The sequence below is a fragment of the Diceros bicornis genome, chromosome 3 (genome assembly GCF_020826845.1).
Source record: "Diceros bicornis minor isolate mBicDic1 chromosome 3, mDicBic1.mat.cur, whole genome shotgun sequence".
Taxonomy (NCBI): Eukaryota; Metazoa; Chordata; class Mammalia; order Perissodactyla; family Rhinocerotidae; genus Diceros; species Diceros bicornis.
This window is the reverse complement of record NC_080742.1, coordinates 22,620,250-22,633,586: the sequence shown is the minus strand read 5'-3', so window position 1 is coordinate 22,633,586 and position 13,337 is coordinate 22,620,250. Positions and strand designations below refer to the sequence as shown.

General features: G+C 37.2%; 1 protein-coding gene across 1 annotated transcript in view; it reads left to right on the top strand.

Annotated features, from left to right (window-relative positions):
• The first annotated feature begins 4,457 nt into the window (after positions 1 to 4,457).
• SEMA3A (semaphorin 3A) overlaps positions 4,458 to 13,337 on the top strand; it is a 533,676-nt gene continuing 524,796 nt past the window's right edge. Inside the window, exon 1 of the mRNA XM_058524659.1 lies at positions 4,458 to 4,613. The gene's annotated coding sequence lies outside the window, so the exon portion shown is untranslated. The remainder of the gene's footprint in view (positions 4,614 to 13,337) is intronic.

The window sequence follows — 13,337 nt, the reverse complement described above, 5'->3', positions numbered from 1 at the left end:
GAAGTATGGACATCTTAACTATGTTAATTCTTCCAATCCAAGAGCACGGAATATCTTTCCATTTCTTTGTGTCTTCTTCAATTTCTTTCAGAAATGTTTTATAGTTTTCGGTGTACAGATCTTTCACCTCTTTGGTTAAGTTTATTCCTAGGTATTTTATTCTTTTTGTTGCAGTTGTAAATGGGATGGTATTCTTAATTTCTCTTTCTGCTACTTCGTTGTTCGTGTATAGAAATGCAACTGATTTTTGTATGTTGATTTTGTATCCTGCAACTTTACCGTATTCGTTTATTACTTCTAAAAGTTTTCTGGTGGATTTTTTAGGGTTTTCTCTATATAAAATCATGTCATCTGCAAATAGTGACAGTTTCACTTCTTCCTTTCCAATTTGGATCCGTTTTATTTCTTTCTCTTGCCTGATTGCTCTGGCTAGGACTTCCAGTACTATGTTAAATAGGAGTGGTGAGAGTGGGCATCCTTGTCTGGTTCCTGTTCTTAGAGGGATAGCTTTCAGTTTTTCACCATTGAGGATGATATTAGCTGTGGGTTTCTCATATATGTTCTTTATTATGTTGAGGTACTTTCCTTCTATACCCATTTTCTTCAGAGTTTTTATCATAAATGAATGCTGTATCTTGTCAAATGCTTTCTCTGCATCTATTGAGATGATCATGTGATTTTTATTCTTCATTTTATTAATGTAGTGTATCACGTTGATTGATTTGCGAATGTTAAACCATCCCTGCATCCCTGGAATAAATCCCACTTGATCATGGTTAATAATCTTTTTAACGTATTTGTTGTATGCGATTTGCTAGTATTTTGTTGAGGATTTTTGCATCGATGTTCATCAGTGATATTGGCCTGTAATTTTCTTTTTTTGTGTTGTCCTTGTCTGGTTTTGGTATCAGGGTAATGTCGGCTTCATAGAATGAGTTAGGGAGCTTCCCCCCCTCCTCAACTTTTTGGAAGAGTTTGAGAAGGATAGGTATTAAGTCTTCTTTGAATGTTTGGTAGAATTCACCAGGGAAGCCGTCTGGTCCTGGACTTTTATTTTTGGGGAGGTTTGTGATTACTGTTTTGATCTCCTTACTGGTGATTGGTCTATTCAAATTCTCTACTTCTTCTTGATCCAGTTTTGGAAGGTTGTATGATTCTAAGAATTTATCCATTTCTTCCAGATTGTCGAATTGGTTGGCATATAGCTTTTCATAGTATTCTCTTATAATCTTTTGTATTTCTGAGGTGTCTGTTGTAATTTCTCCTCTTTCATTTCTGTTTTTTACTTATTTGTGCCTTCTCTCTTTTATTCTTGGTGAGTCTAGCTAAAAGTTTGTCAATTTTGTTGATCTTTTCAAAGAACCAGCTCTTGGTTTTATTAATTTTTTCTATTGTTTTTTTGGTCTCTATTTCATTTATTTCTGCTCTGATTTTTATGATTTCCCTTCTTCTAATGATTTTGGGCTTGGTTTGTTCTTCTTTTTCCAGTTCCTTTAGGTGCATTGTTAGATTGTTTATTTGAGATTTTTCTTGTTTGTTGAGATAGGCCTGTATCGCTATAAACATCTCTCTTAGAACCACTTTTGCTGTGTCCCATAAATTCTGCCATGTCGTATTTTCATTTTCATTTGTCTCCAGGTATTTTTTGATTTCTTCTTTGATTTCTTCATTAACCCAGTCGTTGTTCAGTACCATTTTGTTTAATCTCCACGTATTTGTGGATTTTCTGATTTTCTTCCTATAATTGATTTCTAGTTTCATACCATTGTGGTCAGAAAAGATGCTTGGTATTATTTCAGTCTTCTTAAATTTGTGGAGACTTATTTTGTGGCCTAATATGTGATCAGTCCTGGAGAATGTTCCATGTGCATTTGAAAAGAACGTGTATTCCTCGGTTTTTCGATGGAATGCTCTGTATATATCTACTAGGTCCATCTGTTCTAGTGTGTCGTTTAAGGCCAATGTTTCCCTATTGATCTTCTGTTTGGATGATCTATCCATTGGTGTAAGTGGAGTGTTAAAGTCCCCTACTATTATTGTGTTACTGTCTATTTCTGTTTTTATGTCTGTTAATAATTGCTTTATATATTTAGGTGCACCTACATTGGGTGCGTAGATATTTACAAGTGTATATCCTCTTGTTGGATTGTTCCCTTGATCATTATGTAATGCCCTTCTTTGTCTCTTTTTACAGTTTTTGTTTTAAAGTCTATTTTGTCTGATATGAGTACTGCTACCCCAGCTTTCTTTTCATTACCATTTGCATGGAGTATCTTTGTCCATCCCTTCACTTTCAGTTTGTGAGTGTCTTTAGGTCTGAAGTGTGTCTCTTGTATGCAGCATAGATATGGGTCTTGTTTTTTTATCCAGTCAGCCACCTTATGCCTTTTAATTGGAGCATTTAGTCCATTGACGTTTAAAGTAGCTATTGATAAGTATGTACTTACTGCCATTTTTTAACTTTTTTTTTTTCTCTGTGTTTTAGTAGTCCTCTGTTCCTTTCTTCTTCTATACAGAATTGATGGTCACTTTAGTTTGACCTCTGTCTGAAAGCTGTACTCTTTAACTCCCCTCCTCCCTCCTTTTATGTTTTTGATATCACATCTAACCTCTTTTTTGTGCATTTGTATCCATTACGTTCTTATCGTGGAAATAGATAATTTTTCCTATTTGTGATCTTCTCGTTTCCTCTTAAATCAGTCCCTTTAACATTTCTTGTAGCACTGGTTGCTTGGTGACAAACTCCTTTAATTTTTGCTTGTCTGGGAAATTTTTGATCTCTCCTTCCATTTTGAAGGATAACCTTGCTGGGTAGAGTATTCTTGGCTGTAAGGTTTTTCCTTTTAGCACTTTAAATATATCGTGCCATTCTCTTCTAGCCTGTAAGGTTTCTGCTGAGAAGTCAGCTGATAGCCTTATGGGGTTTCCTTTGTATGTAACTTGACATTCTCTTGCGGCTTTTAGGATTCTCTCTTAATCTTTAATTCTGGACATTTTGATTATGATGTGTCTTGGTGTGGACCTCTTTTGGTTTATCTTGTTTGGGGCTCTCTGTGCTTCCTGTACCTGGCTGACTGTTTCCTTCCTTAGGTTAGGGAAGTTTGCATCTATTATTTCTTGAAATAGATTATCTGCCCCCTTGTCTCGCTCTACTCCTTCTGGGATACCTATAACACGGATGTTAGTGCACTTGATGTTGTCCCAGAGGTCCCTTAGACTGTCCTCAATATTTTTAATTCTTTTCTCTTTTACCTGTTCACCTTGGGTAATTTCTTCTAGTCTTTCGTCCAGCTCGCAGATCCGTTCTTCTGCATCCTCTACTCTGCTTTTGAGTCCCTCTAATGAATTTTTCATTTCCAGTATTGTATTCTTCATTTCTGATTGGTCCTTTTTTACATCTTCCATTTCTTTGTTGACATTCTCACTGAGTTCATCTATTCTTCTCCCCACATCAGTGAGCATCCTTAACACTCTTAGTTTGAACTCTCTGTTGGGTAGGTTGCTCATTTCTGTTTCACTTAGTTCCTTTTCTGAAGTTTTGTCCTGTTCCCTTACTTGGAATGTATTCTTTTGCCTCCTCATTTTGCCTCTTTCCCTGTGCTTGTGTCTACGTATTAGGTAGGTCAGCTATATCTCCTGCTCTTGGATAGGTGACCTTATGTAAGTGATGCCTTAGGAGGCTTCCACTGTGCTTCCTTTGGTTCTCAATGTTCCAGGGGTGACCCCTATGTGGGCTACGTGTGGCCCTTTGTTGTGGCCTGTTTGCTCTCCCTGTAGGCACCCAGGGAGGCCCAGTTATGCTCCTGGCCATCTGTTGTAATGCTCAGCTGCTTGGAGTTGTTGTGGGCCCTTCAGTCTCTTTGTCAGGTGTGGGGAGCCCCAGCACAGTTGGCTTCAAGTTCTAATACCACATTTGTGTTGCAGCATTTCTTTTAAGTGAGTAGGCCCCCAGTGTGGCAGGTTGTTAGGCTCAGGGCCTTACAATTGCTGTAAGCCTCCAACCTTTAGGTCTCTTCTCAGCTCTCTGAGGATTGCAGCTGGGTGGAGTTGGCCTCAGGCATGGGAGCACCCAATCGTTTCAGGCTTTGGAAAGTGGGGCAAACCCCCTATGTGGGTCTTTCAGAAGCACAAGTCTTCTGCAGCTGACAAGCCCTGTTGCCCACAGGTCCACACACACAGTCAACACAGTCCTGCCCCGTGTGTGCCCCCCGACCTCCCCAAGCGGACCCAGTCTCTCCATGGCAGGAGCCCCACACACTCTGCCACCACCCCACACTCTCCACCCTCTCCTTGTGCGCACCCCTGCCCCGCTAAATTTGGCTCAGTTGCCAGGCTACAGAGAATCCAGTCACCAATCTATGCAGGCCCACAAGTTGCCTGAGGGCTTGTTGTTGGGTGGGGCCAGTCTCTAGGGTGGGCTGCCTGCCTTGGCTGTGCTGGATTAAATCAGTGCTCTAGCGGGTGGGGCAGACCCTGGGCTAGCAGGCCTCAGGGAGAACTCCAATGGCGTCTGTGTCAGCACACCCACACCAGGGCACAACAATGGCCGCCACCAATGTCCCAGTCCCTGGAGAGGTCTCACCCCTCACCGAGATGCACTCAGGGCCTATTAGGTGAGTCTCTTTTCACCAAAGCACTGTGCACCTTTCTTTCTGGTGATTTTAGGATGCTTTCTGAAACAGCTGAGTTTGTGCACAGGCCCTTTAAGAGCCGGTTTTAGTTTCTTTGTGACCCGGGTTTTCTGGGGGTACTCCCCAATGTTTTAGTAGCAGGCAAAGTCAGATATTATGCCGCTGGTCTCAATTGTGCTGGGTCCACAAAATGCCCACAGGGGGGCACTCCCCGGCTCAGGGCCCCGCTCCTCCAGGGAGGCTGCGTACCTGTGCGCTGCTCCCGGCGGCCGTGACGCTGGCGGCTTGTGAAGGCGGTGTTTTTCCTCTCCAGAAGGGAGTCTCTGCCTCTTCTACCTCAGTTAGGATTGTCCGTTGTTGCAGGAGTTCCTCTTATCCAGTTTTCAGTTCTGTCTCAGGGGTAATTTTTCTACGAGTAGTTGTAAATTGGCTGTGTCCATGCGAGGAGCTGAGTTCAGAGTCTGCCTATGCCGCCATCTTGACTCCTCTCCTTTTCCTTGTTTATCTCATTATTTGATTTTTCACATTCATTTTACTGCATGAAGACACTTTTATTTGTACGTACAGAAAAAAGATGGCTAGTTTCTTGAGATACTGCTTTTAGTATATATGGTCAATTGCAATAAAATTCTGTGCTCAACCTCTCTATGTACAATAACTTCCAAATGATGCTAAATTGCATTGCTTTCTTATATTTTCCTGCTGAAGCTTCATTAGGCATTACATTATTATTTTCAAATTTTTCCTAGGTCACTTGGTAATGAATACCTAATGCATGGTATTGCACATACTTATTAAAGACTAACACTGAGTATCATGACCAATCACTGCTTCCACTTAGTTTATAGTTTAGCCAAAGTAAAATACGTGCAAAATAAAAATAAAATGCAGCTCTGGGAAAATGACATTGCAAGTATATGCTTTGAAGCTCACCCTGCCCCACTTCAAATACATAACTATGATAGATAAAATATAAAAAGCAAATGTTAAATAAAGTCACCCTCATATAATGATGAAAAAAAGATATCTCCATGTTCAAGAAATTGAAAAGTAGAATAAAATAATCAGAATTGAAGCTGATGGCCTGTTGGATTCTAGATCTGGAAACAGTCAGAAGCTACTAGGAGTTCAACTTCTGTGGAGTAGAAGAAATTAAATGTGTTCTGGGTAAATAGTACTGGGAAAAGAGCCAAACTCTCTGCTGGAAACCAGTGGCTGGAATGGGGCTTTCTACCCTGCATGTAAAAGAGGGAAACAATTTCTGGTGCTGGGGCTCTGCCTAGTATGAAGCAATTTGCTTGGGGGAGGCAGGAGGATACAGGGCCAACTTCCCAACCAGAAACTGAGACAAACTCTCCCTGGTTGGATTCCTGGATCTTTGAACTATCCCCATGGTGTAAATTCCTCAAACTTCCAAAATAAAACTTGATTATGGACTGGGGTTCCAGGGACCAGGTAAAAGCAACTCCAATACCACTAGAGAATGAGAGGCAGAGAAACAGAGAGAGATTGAGAGACAGTGTGCAAGTCTGTGCCTGGAACTCAAAATAAAAAAACACATAAAAAATCTTATACTACAAAAAAAAAAAAAAAAAATCTAAGAACAGCAACAAGCAGAAGATTCTAGTGGAAATTAAAATAACAAAATAATCTAAACATATTTAACATCACTACTCTTGGGATCCTCAAAAAGTATAACTTAAGAAATAATATCAGTTTAAAAATATATTTGAAATAAAATGAAGCAAAATGAAACAAATATAGGTGAACATATACAACATAGAAATCTTGGAAATAAAAATATTACTTTTTGAAAGAAAAAAATCATGATATATAAAGTCTAGATTGACTCCAACAGGGTATAGTAAACTATAAGTAAACTGTGTTGAGGAATTAACACAAAAAGAAGCATAAAAACAGAGATAAAAAAATATTAGAGAGTGACAGAATCATGGTGGAGTGAGTTGTTCCCTTAGTCTCTGCCCCCTAAGTTACAACCAAAAAGACATTCATTAACCAACAGAGGATTCCCTACCAAGCACAATAGGACATCTTAGAGATCCACACGGCCATATTTCTGAAGGTGGGGCAATGAATCCCCAGGAAGCAGTGGAAGTAGGTGAGAGGATCCCTCCGCCTCCTCCCAAAGTAGATTGTGGCAGCAATCTAGGTCACGGATCCTAACACAGCAGCCAGCGTGTGACTGTAAGAGGAGGTGGGGGGGCAGGCCAGGCTGCTCACAACTGCTTTCACTTTTGGAGTTGCAGCCTGTCCCATAGTAGTGCCCACCATGCCACGGCAGCCCTACCCGTGGGAATGCTCCACAACGAGTGGTGCAGTTCAGCCACCATGTAGGTGCCCCCACTAAGTGCAGCAGCCCAGGTGAATGGCCATGAGAATAGAGCAGACTTGTGCATGCCAAAGAAATCACCCCATCCCTCCTGCCTAGGGCACCAGCTTGGTAGGTCCCTGGCAAAGACAGTGGTCCCACATCACAGCACTTGTGTGTGCATGTGTGACCCATCAAGGGGCTGCAGCCAGTGGGCAAATGCAGACCAGCCCTATGGGCACAACATCCAGCAGACATGGCAGGTTCAGAAAATAGACCTCCTGCCACCCCGGAGGTGGCAGGTGGAATTTTCAACCTGATCTGTTAGAAGTGCTTTGGCAAAGGATCAGTTCATCAGACACCATGAAAAACTATAGTGACACTTCAGAGCACAAGGAAAATGACAAGTCTCCAGAAACCAATCCTGAAGTAACAGAAATTTACAATCCAAATGACAGAGAATTCAAAATAGTTGTCATAAAGAAACTCAGTGAGTTAACAAGAAAACTCAGAAAGAAAGTTCAATGAACTCAGGAATAAAATTAATGAACAGAATGAGTACTTCACCAAAGAGACTGAAACTCTTATAAAACACCAAACAGAAATTCTGGAGATGAAGAACACAAGGAATGAGATAAACAAAGAATCTAGAATCCTTAAAAAAACAGAGCTGATGTTATGGAGGACAGAATTAGTGATTTAGAGGACAGACATACAGAAATGCATCATCAGGTGGAGGATGAGAGAGAACTAAGACTTAAAAAAATGAAGAAATTCTTTGAGAAATATCCAACTCAATTAGGAAATGTAACATGAAGATTATACATATTCCAGAGGGACAAGAGCAGGAGAAAGGAGCAGAGAGCTTGTTCAAAGAAATAATAGCTGAGAACTTCTCAAACCTGGGGAAGGAACTGGACTTACAAGTACATGAAGCCAATAGAAGTCCTAATTACATCAATGCAAAAAGACCTTCTCCAAGGCACATAATAGAAAAACTGGCAAAACTCCATAACAAAGAAAAAATACTAAGGGCAGCAAGGCAGAAGAGAATAATCTACAAAGGAACCCCTACCAGGCTTTCAGCAGATTTCTCAGCAGAAACCTCACAGGCTAGGAGAGATTGGAATGATATATTCAAAATGCTGAAAGACAAAAACTTTCAGCCATGAATACTTTATCCAGCAAAACTATCCTTCAGATATGATGGAGAAATAAAAGCTTTCCCAGGTAAACAAAAGCTAAGAGAGTTCATCACCACTAGTCCTCCCTTACAGGAAATCATCAAGGATGAGCTCATACTTGAAACAAAAAGGCAAAGTTTTACAAAGCTTTGAGCAAGGGAATAAATAGACAAAATCAGAAAATTGCAGTTCTCCATCAGAACAGGTTAGCAAACACTTAATTATAGTATATCAGATAAAGAGAAGGAAAGCATCAAAAATAAATATAAACACTTCAATTTAGTGACAAACTCACAACACAAAACATAATAATTTGTGACAACAATACTCAGAACAGGAAGAGGAAAGGGATGGGACATGCTTAGGCTAATGGAGATAAGAGGCTATCAGAAAATGGACTATCTCATCTATGAGATCTTTTATACAAATATGATGGTAACCACTAAACAAAAAATCAGATCAGAGACACAAATCATAAATAAAGAGAAAACTGAGAAAACCATCCAAGAAAACCACCAAACTGAAATGGCAGTCAGAAATAGAATGGAAGACAAACAATGGAAATATAGAACAACCAGAAAACAAGAGATAAAATGGCAGTATTAAGCCCTCATATATCAATAATCACTGTAAATGTAAATGGGTTGAATTTACCAATCAAAAGACACAGAGTGGCTAGATGGATTAAAAAACAAGAACCAACAATATGCTGCCTCCAGGAACACATCTCAGCTCTGAAGACAAACAGGCTCCGAGTGAAGGGATGGAAGATGATACTACAAGCAAATGGCAAGCAAAAGAATGCAAGTGTTGCCATACTTATATCAGAGAAAGCAGACTTCAAGATAAAAAAGACAATGAGAGACAAAGAGGGGCAGTATATAATGATAAAAGAGACATTCCATCAAGAGGACATAACACTTAGGAATATACATACACCTAACACAGGAGCACCAAAGTATATAAAGCAACTACTAAGAGACCTAAAGGGAGAAATTGACAGCAACATAATAATAGTAGGGGATCTCAACACCCCATTTATATCAATGGATAGATCATCCAGAAAGAAAGTCAACAAGAAAATAGTAGATTTAAATGAAATACTTGAGCAGATAGATTTAATAAATATATAGAGAGCATTCCATCCGAAATCAGCAGAATACACATTCTTCTCAAGTGCACATGGAACATTCTCAAAGATAGATCATATGTTGAGAAACAAGGCAAACCTCAATAAATTTAAGAAGATTGAAATTGTATCAATCATCTTTTCCCATCACAATGCTATGAAACTAGAAATCAACTGCAAGACAAAAGCTGGGAAAGGTACAAATATGTGGAGACTAAACAACATGCTACTGAACAACCATTGGATCAATGAAGAAATCAAAGGAGAAATCAAAAAATACCTAGAGACAAATGTAAATGAAAATACGTCACACCAACTGCTATGGGATGCAGCAAAAGCACTTCTAAGCGAGAAATTCATAGCAATACAGGCTTACTCAACAAACAAGAAAAATCTCAAATAAATAATCTTAAACTACACCTAACAGAACTAGAAAAAGCACAAACAAAGCGCAAAGTCAGCAGAAGGAGAGAAATAATAAAAATTATAACAAAAATACATGATATACAGACTAAAAAAACAATAGAAAGGATTGACAAACCCTTAGCCAGACTCTATAAGAAAAAAAGAGAGAAGGCTCAAATAAATCAAATTAGAAATGAAAGAGGAGAAAATACAATAGATACAACAGAAATACAAAGGATTATAAGTGAATACTGTGAAAAACTATATGCCAACAAACTGGATAACCTAGAAGAAATGGATAAATTCAGAAAGAAGGAAAATTACAGGCCAATATCGCTGATGAACATAGATGCAAAAATCCTCAACAAAATATTGGCAACCCAAATACAGCAAGTGATGGTGGCCAAATCCTTTAATATACCAAGCTCTGAATAAATAGCCTTGCTTTGTTCTCATTTGAGTTGTCTTTTTTTATTTTCTCAAAAGCTAAATATGCATGTCTAAACCATTAAGGATAACTGAAAATAATAGACATAGGGGCCACCCTGATGGCATAGTGGTTAAGTGCACGTGCTCCACTTCGGAGGCCCAGAGTTCACAGGTTCAGATCCCAGGCGCACACCGACGCACCACTTGTCAATGCATGCTGTGGTGGTGTCCCATATAAAGTAGAGGAAGATGGGCACAGATGTTAGCTCAGGGCCAATCTTCCTCAGCAAAAAGAGGCTTGGCATTCAGATGTTAACTCAGGGCTAATCTTCCTCACAAAATAATAATAATAATAATAGACATAAAACTTATACCTGGTAAACAAACTGAGCTTAAAAAAAAAGGAGGGGGAGCATAGACATCTTTATCAATTTAACAAATGTCAAGAAAGGGGAAGTTAGGCAGAAGTAAAATTGTTAAACATAGAACACCAAATAAAATCTAACAAATAAATCCAAATATATCAATAATAGGAAGATTAAATTTATCAATTAAGAGACAAAGAATATCAGATTGTATAAAACTAGAGCCAATGTAAAAGTTATATCCAGTGTAAAGAGACATATGTATAATAAAGCCATTTAGAAAGACTGAAATTAATTTTCATGTAAAGGATGAGGCAGATACTAAATACATGAAAACAAGTATCATAATATTAATCTTACTCATAGACAAATTAAAAAGCAGTCAAAAGCATTAATTGGAATAGAGAAAAGAATTGCTTAATAATAAAAGCAAATATGTACCAATATAATATAAAATTCACGACTGTCTATGCTTTAAATAAAGTAACCTTGAAATATACAATGAAAAATTGATAGAAATCTAAAGAGAAATTAACAAAGTCACCATCGTAGTCGGAGATTTAAATTATGGGTAGGTAACAGATTATATAAAACAGGAACTAATGTATAAAACAAAACACGTTTGGGCAAGGACATAGAAAATTCGAATAAAACAACTAAAAGGTTTGATGTAAAAGATATAGAAGCTATTAAAATATAATATAATATATTATGTAATAATATAACATATATAATATATTATGTAATAATATAATCAACAAATCCAATACATTAATCTTGAATCAAACAATGTTCTAAAACGTATAGTCACTACCGAAATTGTCTCATGGTGGAAAATAAAACTTGCGTTAAGCCAGTGAACATTTTGAAAGTGAAATAAGTAGGTAAATGTCTACTCCTCAAAAAATATCTCAAGCACACATGATTTTAAAGAGTATTTTTTAAATCAAAACTTCAAGAAATAAATAATGGCTAACTTTTACAAACTGTTTTAGACCACAGGAAAAGGAAATCTATTCTGAAAATTTCATTTAAATGGACTCATACAATACGTAGCTGCCTGTGTCTGGCTTCTTTCACATAGCATAATGTTTTGAAGGATCATCCATGCTGTAGCATGTGTCAGAACTTCATTTCTTTTCATTAATTGCGTGGTTATACTACCTTTTGTTTATCCATTTATCAGTTGATGGACATTTACGTCATTTCCATGTTTGGCTGCCTAAGACATTTTATAAGGCTTTGCGAAGGCTGTATAGGAAAATAATACTGTATACCTACCTCATTTACAATTATTGATAAAAAATATTAATAAAAAATTTTAAAGTGAAATTCAGCAAAGTATTAAAAAATAAATCTTGATCGTGCAGAGTTTAATCCTAAGAATACATGCATATACAACTTCATGCCCTCTATTGATACTATACATATACTACGTTAGTCAAAGGTAAAAGTTAGTTATCTCAAACATACAAAGTCTATCCAATTCAATCTTTTTAGCAAAGAGATAAGCGAAACAAATACTTTAAACTTGATTAAGGGTATCCACTAATAACATTCAGTAAATTTGATTATACAAAAATGTATAACTAGCCCCATTCAATCACTTCTACTATTCAACGTCATCCTGGAGGGCCTAGACAATGTTATATGGTGAGAAAATATGAAAACTGGAAAGAATAAATACATTAGGTAATTTTTTTGCAGGTAATATTATTTTCTACAAATAAAATACTAAAGTATCTATAGCAAAATTATTAGGAATGATAAGAGAATGCAGTATGGCTTATGGATATAAGATTATCAGAATCCTATGTACCCCAAAATGTAATAGATTCCTAAATAGCAATATATATGTGTATAATAGAAAATATACTATCTATAATAGCAAAACAAAAATAAAAAAACCTGTAAGGACTAAATCTATCTAAAGTTGTACAAGGATTTTATGGAATACATTATAAAATTTTATTGCAGTACATTAAAAAACCTTCTAAAATGGAGAAATAAGATGTGTTTGTAGATAGAAACTGTTGATATTACCAACAATTCTCTTCGTAATTTTTCTACAAATCTAATGTAATTCCTATCACAATCTTTGCAGGCGTTTTTATGGATATTGTCAAGGAGCCCTAAAAATAGGTAGAAATAATAATGATCAGATAAAATTAACTAACATTTCTTGAACACTTACCATGTGCCAGACACTGGACAAAGCAATTTATAACCTTCCCAACAACCCATATGCTAAATATTATTATTCTCTTTTAGCAGATGGGGAAGTATAAGCAAAGTAGAAAAAATAGTGTACTTTGAAATATAAAAACTAAATATTCCTATTAGAATGAAATTATCTGCTTGTTGTTCTACATGCCAGACGACCTTCAAATCTGGAGGAGGAGTGTCAATTGAGGCAAGCTTCCAGACCTGGATTAGGATGTGATTATTATCTGGCTCTACATTTATTATAAAGGAAACTACGTTTTCTCACCCATGCAGACTATTGAATAGTGCCTTTAGATTCCAGGAAGAAGGTCTATTTTAGGTTTCAGCATGACAATTTTACCATGATCTTATTTGTATTTCCTTACTTGAAGAGGGTACTAGCCGCATTAAAACAGCCTAAGTTTGCTTCAGAAATCTTGCAAGAGAAAATGCAGAGGGAAATATTTAACATGCATTTGTTCTAAAGGAACGTAGGTTTGCATTTATAGAAGATGCTCACTTTTGAAAGCAATATATAATTGTAAAATTATACATTTTTAGCTAATATGCTAAAATCAAACTAAATATATTCTGTTTAAGTGGTATGAAGTTTCCACTATGCGTCTTCCAGGTCTCTTTCAGTGTTCATTTTACCTGTTA